Below are 15,305 nucleotides of genomic sequence, written 5' to 3'. Positions count from 1 at the left end.
CATGACCCCTTTCATCAAAATGCTCCAGTATCACATTCATCAAATTGCTCCATGCCCCTTTTCATCACAATGTTCCATATCCTTGTCATCACAATGCTCTATGGCCCCTGTAATCACAAGGCTCCATGCCCTTGTCATCACAATACTCCAGCACACTTCTCAACACAATTCTCCATGCCCGTGTCATCCCAATGCTCCATGAAAATGCCATCACAATGCTCCAGGACTCTTGTCATCACAATGCTCCATGACACCTTTCATCACAATGCTCCATGGCTTGGTCATCACAATGCTCCATGTCGCCTCTAATCACAGTGCTTCATGAACCCGTTCATGAAAATGCTCCATGCCCACTGTCATCACAGTGCCCCATGACTCCTGTCATCACAATGCTCCATGACCCTTGTCATCACAAAGCTCCCTGGCCCTTGTCATCACAATTTCCGATGACCCCCTTTATCTCAAAGTTCCATGACACTTGTCATCACAATGCTCCATGAACCCTGTAATCACAATGATCCATGACAGTTTTCCTCACAATGCTCCATTACCCCTTTCGTCACAATGCTCCATGGCTTGGTCATCACAATGCACCATGCCTTTGTCATCACAATGCTCCATGATCCCTGTAATCACAATGATCCATGACCCCTTTCCTCACAATGCTCCAGGACGCCTTTCATCACAATGATCCATGCCGCTTTTCATCACAATGCTCCATGCCCCCTGTCATCACAATGCCGCATGACTCCGGTTATCACAATGTTACATGCCCCTTGTCATCGCAATGCTCCATGAACCCTGTCATCACAGTGCTTCATGACCCTTGCCATCACAATGCTCCATGAACCCTATAATCTCAATGATCCATGACCCCTTTCATCACAATGCTCCATGACCATTTTCATCACACTTCTCCGTGTCCCTTGTCATCACAATGGTCCATGCCCTTGTCATCAAATGCTCCATGGCCCCTGTAATCACAAATCTCCATGCCCATGTCATCACAATGCTCCATGAAAATGCCATCACAATGCTCCAAGACTCTTGTCATCACAATACTCCATGGTGCTTTTCATCACAATGCTCCATGACCACTTTCTTCACAAAGCTCCATGACCATTGTCATCACAATGCTACATAACCCCTGACATCGCAATGATCCATGACCCCTTTCATCACAATGCTCAATGATGCCTGTCATCACAATGTTCCATGGCCTTTGTCTTCACATTTCTCCATGGCTACTGTAATTACAGTGCTCCATAATTCCTTTCATCACAATGCTCCATGGCCCCTGTCATCACAATGTCCCATGACCCCTTTTATCTCAATGCTCCATGTCCCCTTTCATCAAAATGCTCCATGACCATTGCCATCACAATGCTACATGACCCCTGACATCGCAATGATCCATGACTCCTTTTATCACAATGCTCCATGATGCCTGTCATCACAATGTTCCATGGCCTTTATCTTCACAATTCTCCATGGCTCCTGTAATTACAGTGTTCCATAAACCCTTTCATCACAATGCTCCATGGCCCTTGTCATCACAATGTCCTATGACCCCTTTTATCTCAATGTTCCGTGTCCCCTTTCTTAACAATGTTCCATGACCACTTTCATCACAATGCTCCATAACCCATTTGATCACAATGCTCCTTGGCCCTTGTCATCACAATGCTCCAATGCGCTTTTCATCACAATGCTGCATGAACACTTGCCTCACAGTGCTCCAAGACCACATTCATCAAAATGCCCCATAGCCATTGTCATCAATTTTCCCCTTGACCCCTTTCATCACAATGCTCCATGACCATTTTCATCACAATGTTCCATGCCCTTGTCATCAAATGCTCCATGGCCCCTGTAATCACAAATCTCCATGCCCATGTCATCACAATGCTCCATGAAAATGTCATCACAATGCTCCAAGACTCTTGTCATCGCAATACTCCATGGTGCTTTTCATCACAATGCTCCATGACCCCTTTCATCACAATGCTCCATGGCCCTTGTCATCACAATGTCCCTTGACCCCTTTTATCTCAATGCTCTATGTCCCCTTTCATCACAATCCTCCATGACCACATTCATCACAATCCTCGATAACCCATTTGATCACAATGCTCCATGGCTCTTGTCATCACAATGCTCCATAGCACTTTTCATCACAATTCTCCATGACCACTTTCTTCACAATGCTCCATGACCATTGTCATCACAATGCTACATGACCCCTGACATCGAAATGATCCATGACCCCTTTCATCACAATGCTCCATGACGCCTGTCATCACAATGTTCCATGGCCTCTATCTTCACAATTCTCCATGGCTCCTGTAATTACAGTGTTCCATAAACCCTTTCATCACAATGCTCCATGGCCCTTGTCATCACAATGTCCTATGACCCCTTTTATCTCAATGTTCCGTGTCCCCTTTCTTAACAATGTTCCATGACCACTTTCCTCACAATGCTCCATAACCCATTTGATCACAATGCTCCTTGGCCCTTGTCATCACAATGCTCCAATGTGCTTTTCATCACAATGCTGCATGACCACTTGCCTCACAGTGCTCCATGACCACATTCATCAAAATGCCCCATAGCCATTGTCATCAATTTTCCCCTTGACCCCTTTCATCACAATGCTCCATGACCACTTTCATCACAATGTCCCATGCCCCTGTCATCACAATGCTCCATGATCCCTGTAATCACAATGATCCATTCCCACTGTCATCACAATGTCCCATGCCCCCTTTCATCACAATGCCCCATGACCCCTGTCATCACAATGCTCCATGGCCCTTGTCATCACAATGCTCCATGACCCCTGTCATCACAATTCTCTAGTACCGCTTTCATCACAATGCTCCATGCCCTTTGTCATCACAATACTCCATGCACTTGTCATCAAATGTTCCATGGCCCCTGTACTCACAATGCTCCATACCTTTGTCATCTCAATGCTCCAGAACTCTTCTCATCACAATTCTCCATGCCTGTGTCATAACAATGCTCCATGAAAATGTCATCACTATGCTCCAGGACACTTGTCATCACAATGATCCATGACCACTTTCATCACACCGTTCCATAACCCATTTGATCACAATGTTCCATGGCCCTTGTCATCACAATGCTCCATGACACCTTTCATCACAATGCTCAACGATCCTTGTCATCACAATGTCCCATGACCCATTTTATCTCAATGCTCCATGACCCCTTTTATCACAATGGTCTATGACCATTGTCATCACAATGCTCAATGCCCCTATCATCACAATGCTCCATGACCCCTGTCATCTCAGTGATCCCTGACCCCTTTCATCACAATGCTCCGTGATGCCTGTCATCACAATGTTCCATGGCCTTTGTCATCAGAATGCTCCATGGCCCCTGTAATCACAGTGTTCCATGACCCCTATTATCACAAGTACAGATGACCACTGTCATCACTATTCTCCATGGCCCTTGTCATCTCTATGCTCCATGACCCTGTCATCACAATGCTCCATGACCCTTGTCATCACAATGCTCTTTGATCCCTGTAATCACAATGATCCATGTACCATTTCCTCACAATGCTCCAATACCTCTTTCATCACAATGCTCCATGCCACTTGTCATCACAATGTTCCATGCCCTTGCCATCGCAATGCTCAATGGCCCGTTTCCTCACAACGCTCCAGTCACCCATTTATCTCAAGGCTGCATGCCAATGCTCATCACAATGCTACTTGCCCTTGTAATCACAATGATCCATGATCCCTTTCATCACAATGCTCCATGACACCTTTCATCACAATGCTCCATGGCCCCTGTAATCACAATGCTCCATGACCACTTTCATCACAACGCTCCATAAACCACTTAATCACAATGTTCCATGGCTCTTGTCACAACAAGGCCCAATGAAACTTTTCATCACAATGCTCCATGACCCCTTTCATCAGAATACTCCATGGTTTTGTCATCACAATGCTCCATGTCGTATGTAATCACATTGCTCCATGAACCCGTTCATTACAATGCTCCATGCCCACTGTCATCACAAATCCCCGTGACCACTGTCATCACAATGCTCCATGGCCGTTGTCATCTCAAAGCTCCATGACCCCTGTCATAACAGTGATCCATAACACCTTTCCTCACAATGCTCCATTAACCGTTTCATCACAATTCTCCATGCCACTTGTCATCACAATGCTCCATGCACTTGTCATCACAGTGCTCCATGGCCCATTTCCTAACAATGCTCCAGTACCCCTTTCATCACAGGGCTCCATGCCACTTGTCATCACAATGCCCCAGGACCCCTGTAATCACAATGCTCCATGGTGCTTTTCATCACAATGCCCCATCACCCCTGTCATCACAATGCTCCATGGCCCTTGTCATCATAATGCTATGTGACTTCTGTCATCACAATGCTCCATGAACCTTGTCATCACAAGCTCCATGATCCTTGTAATCACAATGCTCCATGCCCTTGTCATCACAATGCTCCAGAACTCTTCTCATCACAATTCTCCATGCCCGTGTCATCACAATGCTCCATGAAAATGTCATCACAATGCTCCAGGACTCTTGTCATCACAATACTCCATGGCGCATTTCATCACAATTATCTATGACTACTTTCATCACAACGCTCCATGAACTCTTTCATCACAATGCTCCATGGCCCTTGTCATTACAATGTCCCATGACCCCTTTTATCTCAGTGCTCCATGACCACTTTCATCACAATGCTCCATAACCCATTTGATCACAATGCTCCATGGCCCTTGTCATAACAATGTCCCATGACCCACTTTACCTCAATGCTCCGTGACCCCTTTCATCACTATGCTCCATGACCATTGTCATCACAATTCTCCATGGCCCTATCATCACAATGCTCCATGACCCCTGTGATCACAATGCTCCATGGCCCTTTTCATCACAATGCTCCATGAACCCTGTCATCACAATGCTCCATGATCGCTGTAATCACAATGATCCATGACATCTTTCCTCACAATTCTCCAGTACGCCTCTCGTCACAATGCTCCACTCCTCTTTTCATCACAATGCTGAATGCAGTTGTCACCACAATGCTCCATGGCCCCTGTAATCACAATTCTCCATGCCCTTGTCATCCAAAAGCTCCAGAAGTCATGTCATCACAATGCTACATTCCCTTGTCATCAAATGCTCCATGACCCTTGTTGTCACAATGTCCCATGACCCATTTTATCTCAAAGCTCCATGACCCCTTTCATCACAATGGTCTATGAGCAGTGTCATCACAATGCTCCATGCCCCTATCATCAAAATGTTCCATGACCCCTGTAATCGCAATGCTCCATGGCTTTTGTCATCACAATGTCCCTTGACCCCTTTTATCTCAATGCTCTATGTCCCCTTTCATCACTATCCTCCATGACCACATTCATCACAATCCTCGATAACCCATTTGATCACAATGCTCCATGGCTCTTGTCATCACAATGCTCCATAGCACTTTTCATCACAATTCTCCATGACCACTTTCTTCACAATGCTCCATGACCATTGTCATCACAATGCTCCATGATCCCTGTAATCACAATGATCCATGACCCCTTTCCTCACAATGCTCCAGGACGCCTTTCATCACAATGATCCATGCCGCTTTTCATCACAATGCTCCATGCCCCCTGTCATCACAATGCCGCATGACTCCGGTTATCACAATGTTACATGCCCCTTGTCATCGCAATGCTCCATGAACCCTGTCATCACAGTGCTTCATGACCCTTGCCATCACAATGCTCCATGAACCCTATAATCTCAATGATCCATGACCCCTTTCATCACAATGCTCCATGACCACTTTCATCACACTTCTCCGTGTCCCTTGTCATCACAATGGTCCATGCCCTTGTCATCAAATGCTCCATGGCCCCTGTAATCACAAATCTCCATGCCCATGTCATCACAATGCTCCATGAAAATGCCATCACAATGCTCCAAGACTCTTGTCATCACAATACTCCATGGTGCTTTTCATCACAATGCTCCATGACCACTTTCTTCACAAAGCTCCATGACCATTGTCATCACAATGCTACATAACCCCTGACATCGCAATGATCCATGACCCCTTTCATCACAATGCTCAATGATGCCTGTCATCACAATGTTCCATGGCCTTTGTCTTCACATTTCTCCATGGCTACTGTAATTACAGTGCTCCATAATTCCTTTCATCACAATGCTCCATGGCCCCTGTCATCACAATGTCCCACGACCCCTTTTATCTCAATGCTCTATGTCCCCTTTCATCACAATGCTCCATGACCATTGTCATCACAATGCTCCATGACCCCTTTCATCAGAATACTCCATGGTTTTGTCATCACAATGCTCCATGTCGTATGTAATCACATTGCTCCATGAACCCGTTCATTACAATGCTCCATGCCCACTGTCATCACAAATCCCCGTGACCACTGTCATCACAATGCTCCATGGCCGTTGTCATCTCAAAGCTCCATGACCCCTGTCATAACAGTGATCCATAACACCTTTCCTCACAATGCTCCATTAACCGTTTCATCACAATTCTCCATGCCACTTGTCATCACAATGCTCCATGCACTTGTCATCACAGTGCTCCATGGCCCATTTCCTAACAATGCTCCAGTACCCCTTTCATCACAGGGCTCCATGCCACTTGTCATCACAATGCCCCAGGACCCCTGTAATCACAATGCTCCATGGTGCTTTTCATCACAATGCCCCATCACCCCTGTCATCACAATGCTCCATGGCCCTTGTCATCATAATGCTATGTGACTTCTGTCATCACAATGCTCCATGAACCTTGTCATCACAAGCTCCATGATCCTTGTAATCACAATGCTCCATGCCCTTGTCATCACAATGCTCCAGAACTCTTCTCATCACAATTCTCCATGCCCGTGTCATCACAATGCTCCATGAAAATGTCATCACAATGCTCCAGGACTCTTGTCATCACAATACTCCATGGCGCATTTCATCACAATTATCTATGACTACTTTCATCACAACGCTCCATGAACTCTTTCATCACAATGCTCCATGGCCCTTGTCATTACAATGTCCCATGACCCCTTTTATCTCAGTGCTCCATGACCACTTTCATCACAATGCTCCATAACCCATTTGATCACAATGCTCCATGGCCCTTGTCATAACAATGTCCCATGACCCACTTTACCTCAATGCTCCATGACCCCTTTCATCACTATGCTCCATGACCATTGTCATCACAATTCTCCATGGCCCTATCATCACAATGCTCCATGACCCCTGTGATCACAATGCTCCATGGCCCTTTTCATCACAATGCTCCATGAACCCTGTCATCACAATGCTCCATGATCGCTGTAATCACAATGATCCATGACATCTTTCCTCACAATTCTCCAGTACGCCTCTCGTCACAATGCTCCACTCCTCTTTTCATCACAATGCTGAATGCAGTTGTCATCACAATGCTCCATGGCCCCTGTAATCACAATTCTCCATGCCCTTGTCATCCAAAAGCTCCAGAAGTCATGTCATCACAATGCTACATTCCCTTGTCATCAAATGCTCCATGACCCTTGTTGTCACAATGTCCCATGACCCATTTTATCTCAAAGCTCCATGACCCCTTTCATCACAATGGTCTATGAGCAGTGTCATCACAATGCTCCATGCCCCTATCATCAAAATGTTCCATGACCCCTGTAATCACAATGCTCCATGGCTTTTGTCATCACAATGTTCCCTGCCCCTATCATCGCAATGCTCCATGACCACTGTCATCACAATGCCCAATAACCTCTCATCACAATGCTCCATGATACCTGTCATCACAATGCACCATGACCCTTGTCATCACAATGCTCCATGATCCCTGTAATCACAACGATCCATGTACCATTTCCTCACAATGCTCCAATACTACTTTCATCACAATGCTCCATGCCACTTGTCATCACAATGCTCAATGGCCTGTTTCCTCACAATGCTCCAGTATCCCATTCATCACAAGGCTCCATGCCAATGGTCATCACAATGCTACATGCCCTGGTCATCACAATGACCCATGATCCCTTTAATCACAATGCTCCATGACACCTTTCATCACAATGCTCCATGGCCCCTGTAATCACAATGCTCCATGCCTCTGTCATCACAATGCTCCAGAACTCTTCTCATCACAATTCTCCATGCCCGTGTCATCCCAGTTCTCCATGACAGTGTCATCAGAATGCTCCCGGACTCTTGTCATCACAATGCTCCATGGCGCTTTTCATCACAATGCTCCATGACCACTTGCATCACAACGCTCCATAACCCATTTAATAACAATACTCCATGGCTCTTGTCATAACAAGGCACAATGACCCTTTCATCACAATGCTCCATGACCTCTGTCATCACAATGATCCATAACACCTTTCCGCACAATGCTCCATTACCCTTTTCTTCACAGTGCTCCATGCCACTTCTCATCACAATGCACCATGCCCTTGTCATCACGATGCCACAGAAGTCATGTCATCACCAATGCTCCATGGCCCTTGTCATCAAAATGCTCCAGAAGTTATCTCATCACAAGGCTCCATGACCGTGTCCTCACAATGCTCAATGAGCACTGTCATCACAATGCTCCATGACCACTTTCATCACAATGCTCCACGCACCCTGTCATCACTATGCCCCATGATTCCTGTCATCACAATGCCTCATGGCCCTTGCCATCACAATGCTCCATGACCCTTGTCTTCACAATGCCCCATGACCCCTGCCATCACAATGCTCCATGATCCCTGTAATCACAAACATCCATGACCCCTTTCATCAAAATGCTCCAGTATCACATTCATCAAATTGCTCCATGCCCCTTTTCATCACAATGTTCCATATCCTTGTCATCACAATGCTCTATGGCCCCTGTAATCACAAGGCTCCATGCCCTTGTCATCACAATACTCCAGCACACTTCTCAACACAATTCTCCATGCCCGTGTCATCCCAATGCTCCATGAAAATGCCATCACAATGCTCCAGGACTCTTGTCATCACAATGCTCCATGACACCTTTCATCACAATGCTCCATGGCTTGGTCATCACAATGCTCCATGTCGCCTCTAATCACAGTGCTTCATGAACCCGTTCATGAAAATGCTCCATGCCCACTGTCATCACAGTGCCCCATGACTCCTGTCATCACAATGCTCCATGACCCTTGTCATCACAAAGCTCCCTGGCCCTTGTCATCACAATTTCCGATGACCCCCTTTATCTCAAAGTTCCATGACACTTGTCATCACAATGCTCCATGAACCCTGTAATCACAATGATCCATGACAGTTTTCCTCACAATGCTCCATTACCCCTTTCGTCACAATGCTCCATGGCTTGGTCATCACAATGCACCATGCCTTTGTCATCACAATGCTCCATGATCCCTGTAATCACAATGATCCATGACCCCTTTCCTCACAATGCTCCAGGACGCCTTTCATCACAATGATCCATGCCGCTTTTCATCACAATGCTCCATGCCCCCTGTCATCACAATGCCGCATGACTCCGGTTATCACAATGTTACATGCCCCTTGTCATCGCAATGCTCCATGAACCCTGTCATCACAGTGCTTCATGACCCTTGCCATCACAATGCTCCATGAACCCTATAATCTCAATGATCCATGACCCCTTTCATCACAATGCTCCATGACCACTTTCATCACACTTCTCCGTGTCCCTTGTCATCACAATGGTCCATGCCCTTGTCATCAAATGCTCCATGGCCCCTGTAATCACAAATCTCCATGCCCATGTCATCACAATGCTCCATGAAAATGCCATCACAATGCTCCAAGACTCTTGTCATCACAATACTCCATGGTGCTTTTCATCACAATGCTCCATGACCACTTTCTTCACAAAGCTCCATGACCATTGTCATCACAATGCTACATAACCCCTGACATCGCAATGATCCATGACCCCTTTCATCACAATGCTCAATGATGCCTGTCATCACAATGTTCCATGGCCTTTGTCTTCACATTTCTCCATGGCTACTGTAATTACAGTGCTCCATAATTCCTTTCATCACAATGCTCCATGGCCCCTGTCATCACAATGTCCCACGACCCCTTTTATCTCAATGCTCTATGTCCCCTTTCATCACAATGCTCCATGACCATTGTCATCACAATGCTCCATGACCCCTTTCATCAGAATACTCCATGGTTTTGTCATCACAATGCTCCATGTCGTATGTAATCACATTGCTCCATGAACCCGTTCATTACAATGCTCCATGCCCACTGTCATCACAAATCCCCGTGACCACTGTCATCACAATGCTCCATGGCCGTTGTCATCTCAAAGCTCCATGACCCCTGTCATAACAGTGATCCATAACACCTTTCCTCACAATGCTCCATTAACCGTTTCATCACAATTCTCCATGCCACTTGTCATCACAATGCTCCATGCACTTGTCATCACAGTGCTCCATGGCCCATTTCCTAACAATGCTCCAGTACCCCTTTCATCACAGGGCTCCATGCCACTTGTCATCACAATGCCCCAGGACCCCTGTAATCACAATGCTCCATGGTGCTTTTCATCACAATGCCCCATCACCCCTGTCATCACAATGCTCCATGGCCCTTGTCATCATAATGCTATGTGACTTCTGTCATCACAATGCTCCATGAACCTTGTCATCACAAGCTCCATGATCCTTGTAATCACAATGCTCCATGCCCTTGTCATCACAATGCTCCAGAACTCTTCTCATCACAATTCTCCATGCCCGTGTCATCACAATGCTCCATGAAAATGTCATCACAATGCTCCAGGACTCTTGTCATCACAATACTCCATGGCGCATTTCATCACAATTATCTATGACTACTTTCATCACAACGCTCCATGAACTCTTTCATCACAATGCTCCATGGCCCTTGTCATTACAATGTCCCATGACCCCTTTTATCTCAGTGCTCCATGACCACTTTCATCACAATGCTCCATAACCCATTTGATCACAATGCTCCATGGCCCTTGTCATAACAATGTCCCATGACCCACTTTACCTCAATGCTCCGTGACCCCTTTCATCACTATGCTCCATGACCATTGTCATCACAATTCTCCATGGCCCTATCATCACAATGCTCCATGACCCCTGTGATCACAATGCTCCATGGCCCTTTTCATCACAATGCTCCATGAACCCTGTCATCACAATGCTCCATGATCGCTGTAATCACAATGATCCATGACATCTTTCCTCACAATTCTCCAGTACGCCTCTCGTCACAATGCTCCACTCCTCTTTTCATCACAATGCTGAATGCAGTTGTCATCACAATGCTCCATGGCCCCTGTAATCACAATTCTCCATGCCCTTGTCATCCAAAAGCTCCAGAAGTCATGTCATCACAATGCTACATTCCCTTGTCATCAAATGCTCCATGACCCTTGTTGTCACAATGTCCCATGACCCATTTTATCTCAAAGCTCCATGACCCCTTTCATCACAATGGTCTATGAGCAGTGTCATCACAATGCTCCATGCCCCTATCATCAAAATGTTCCATGACCCCTGTAATCGCAATGCTCCATGGCTTTTGTCATCACAATGTTCCCTGCCCCTATCATCGCAATGCTCCATGACCACTGTCATCACAATGCCCAATAACCTCTCATCACAATGCTCCATGATACCTGTCATCACAATGCACCATGACCCTTGTCATCACAATGCTCCATGATCCCTGTAATCACAACGATCCATGTACCATTTCCTCACAATGCTCCAATACTACTTTCATCACAATGCTCCATGCCACTTGTCATCACAATGCTCAATGGCCTGTTTCCTCACAATGCTCCAGTATCCCATTCATCACAAGGCTCCATGCCAATGGTCATCACAATGCTACATGCCCTGGTCATCACAATGACCCATGATCCCTTTAATCACAATGCTCCATGACACCTTTCATCACAATGCTCCATGGCCCCTGTAATCACAATGCTCCATGCCTCCGTCATCACAATGCTCCAGAACTCTTCTCATCACAATTCTCCATGCCCGTGTCATCCCAGTTCTCCATGACAGTGTCATCAGAATGCTCCCGGACTCTTGTCATCACAATGCTCCATGGCGCTTTTCATCACAATGCTCCATGACCACTTGCATCACAACGCTCCATAACCCATTTAATAACAATACTCCATGGCTCTTGTCATAACAAGGCACAATGACCCATTCATCACAATGCTCCATGACCTCTGTCATCACAATGATCCATAACACCTTTCCGCACAATGCTCCATTACCCTTTTCTTCACAGTGCTCCATGCCACTTCTCATCACAATGCACCATGCCCTTGTCATCACGATGCCACAGAAGTCATGTCATCACCAATGCTCCATGGCCCTTGTCATCAAAATGCTCCAGAAGTTATCTCATCACAAGGCTCCATGACCGTGTCCTCACAATGCTCAATGAGCACTGTCATCACAATGCTCCATGACCACTTTCATCACAATGCTCCACGCACCCTGTCATCACTATGCCCCATGATTCCTGTCATCACAATGCCTCATGGCCCTTGCCATCACAATGCTCCATGACCCTTGTCTTCACAATGCCCCATGACCCCTGCCATCACAATGCTCCATGATCCCTGTAATCACAAACATCCATGACCCCTTTCATCAAAATGCTCCAGTATCACATTCATCAAATTGCTCCATGACCATTTTCATCACAATGTTCCATATCCTTGTCATCACAATGCTCTATGGCCCCTGTAATCACAAGGCTCCATGCCCTTGTCATCACAATACTCCAGCACACTTCTCAACACAATTCTCCATGCCCGTGTCATCCCAATGCTCCATGAAAATGCCATCACAATGCTCCAGGACTCTTGTCATCACAATGCTCCATGACACCTTTCATCACAATGCTCCATGGCTTGGTCATCACAATGCTCCATGTCGCCTCTAATCACAGTGCTTCATGAACCCGTTCATGAAAATGCTCCATGCCCACTGTCATCACAGTGCCCCATGACTCCTGTCATCACAATGCTCCATGACCCTTGTCATCACAAAGCTCCCTGGCCCTTGTCATCACAATTTCCGATGACCCCCTTTATCTCAAAGTTCCATGACACTTGTCATCACAATGCTCCATGAACCCTGTAATCACAATGATCCATGACAGTTTTCCTCACAATGCTCCATTACCCCTTTCGTCACAATGCTCCATGGCTTGGTCATCACAATGCACCATGCCTTTGTCATCACAATGCTCCATGATCCCTGTAATCACAATGATCCATGACCCCTTTCCTCACAATGCTCCAGGACGCCTTTCATCACAATGATCCATGCCGCTTTTCATCACAATGCTCCATGCCCCCTGTCATCACAATGCCGCATGACTCCGGTTATCACAATGTTACATGCCCCTTGTCATCGCAATGCTCCATGAACCCTGTCATCACAGTGCTTCATGACCCTTGCCATCACAATGCTCCATGAACCCTATAATCTCAATGATCCATGACCCCTTTCATCACAATGCTCCATGACCATTTTCATCACACTTCTCCGTGTCCCTTGTCATCACAATGGTCCATGCCCTTGTCATCAAATGCTCCATGGCCCCTGTAATCACAAATCTCCATGCCCATGTCATCACAATGCTCCATGAAAATGCCATCACAATGCTCCAAGACTCTTGTCATCACAATACTCCATGGTGCTTTTCATCACAATGCTCCATGACCACTTTCTTCACAAAGCTCCATGACCATTGTCATCACAATGCTACATAACCCCTGACATCGCAATGATCCATGACCCCTTTCATCACAATGCTCAATGATGCCTGTCATCACAATGTTCCATGGCCTTTGTCTTCACATTTCTCCATGGCTACTGTAATTACAGTGCTCCATAATTCCTTTCATCACAATGCTCCATGGCCCCTGTCATCACAATGTCCCATGACCCCTTTTATCTCAATGCTCCATGTCCCCTTTCATCACAATGCTCCATGACCATTGCCATCACAATGCTACATGACCCCTGACATCGCAATGATCCATGACTCCTTTTATCACAATGCTCCATGATGCCTGTCATCACAATGTTCCATGGCCTTTATCTTCACAATTCTCCATGGCTCCTGTAATTACAGTGTTCCATAAACCCTTTCATCACAATGCTCCATGGCCCTTGTCATCACAATGTCCTATGACCCCTTTTATCTCAATGTTCCGTGTCCCCTTTCTTAACAATGTTCCATGACCACTTTCATCACAATGCTCCATAACCCATTTGATCACAATGCTCCTTGGCCCTTGTCATCACAATGCTCCAATGCGCTTTTCATCACAATGCTGCATGAACACTTGCCTCACAGTGCTCCAAGACCACATTCATCAAAATGCCCCATAGCCATTGTCATCAATTTTCCCCTTGACCCCTTTCATCACAATGCTCCATGACCATTTTCATCACAATGTTCCATGCCCTTGTCATCAAATGCTCCATGGCCCCTGTAATCACAAATCTCCATGCCCATGTCATCACAATGCTCCATGAAAATGTCATCACAATGCTCCAAGACTCTTGTCATCGCAATACTCCATGGTGCTTTTCATCACAATGCTCCATGACCCCTTTCATCACAATGCTCCATGGCCCTTGTCATCACAATGTCCCTTGACCCCTTTTATCTCAATGCTCTATGTCCCCTTTCATCACAATCCTCCATGACCACATTCATCACAATCCTCGATAACCCATTTGATCACAATGCTCCATGGCTCTTGTCATCACAATGCTCCATAGCACTTTTCATCACAATTCTCCATGACCGCTTTCTTCACAATGCTCCATGACCATTGTCATCACAATGCTACATGACCCCTGACATCGAAATGATCCATGACCCCTTTCATCACAATGCTCCATGACGCCTGTCATCACAATGTTCCATGGCCTCTATCTTCACAATTCTCCATGGCTCCTGTAATTACAGTGTTCCATAAACCCTTTCATCACAATGCTCCATGGCCCTTGTCATCACAATGTCCTATGACCCCTTTTATCTCAATGTTCCGTGTCCCCTTTCTTAACAATGTTCCATGACCACTTTCATCACAATGCTCCATAACCCATTTGATCACAATGCTCCTTGGCCCTTGTCATCACAATGCTCCAATGTGCTTTTCA

This window comes from Balaenoptera ricei, chromosome 16 (genome assembly GCF_028023285.1).
Source record: "Balaenoptera ricei isolate mBalRic1 chromosome 16, mBalRic1.hap2, whole genome shotgun sequence".
NCBI lineage: Eukaryota > Metazoa > Chordata > Mammalia > Artiodactyla > Balaenopteridae > Balaenoptera > Balaenoptera ricei.
Note: the sequence above shows the minus strand (reverse complement) of the source record.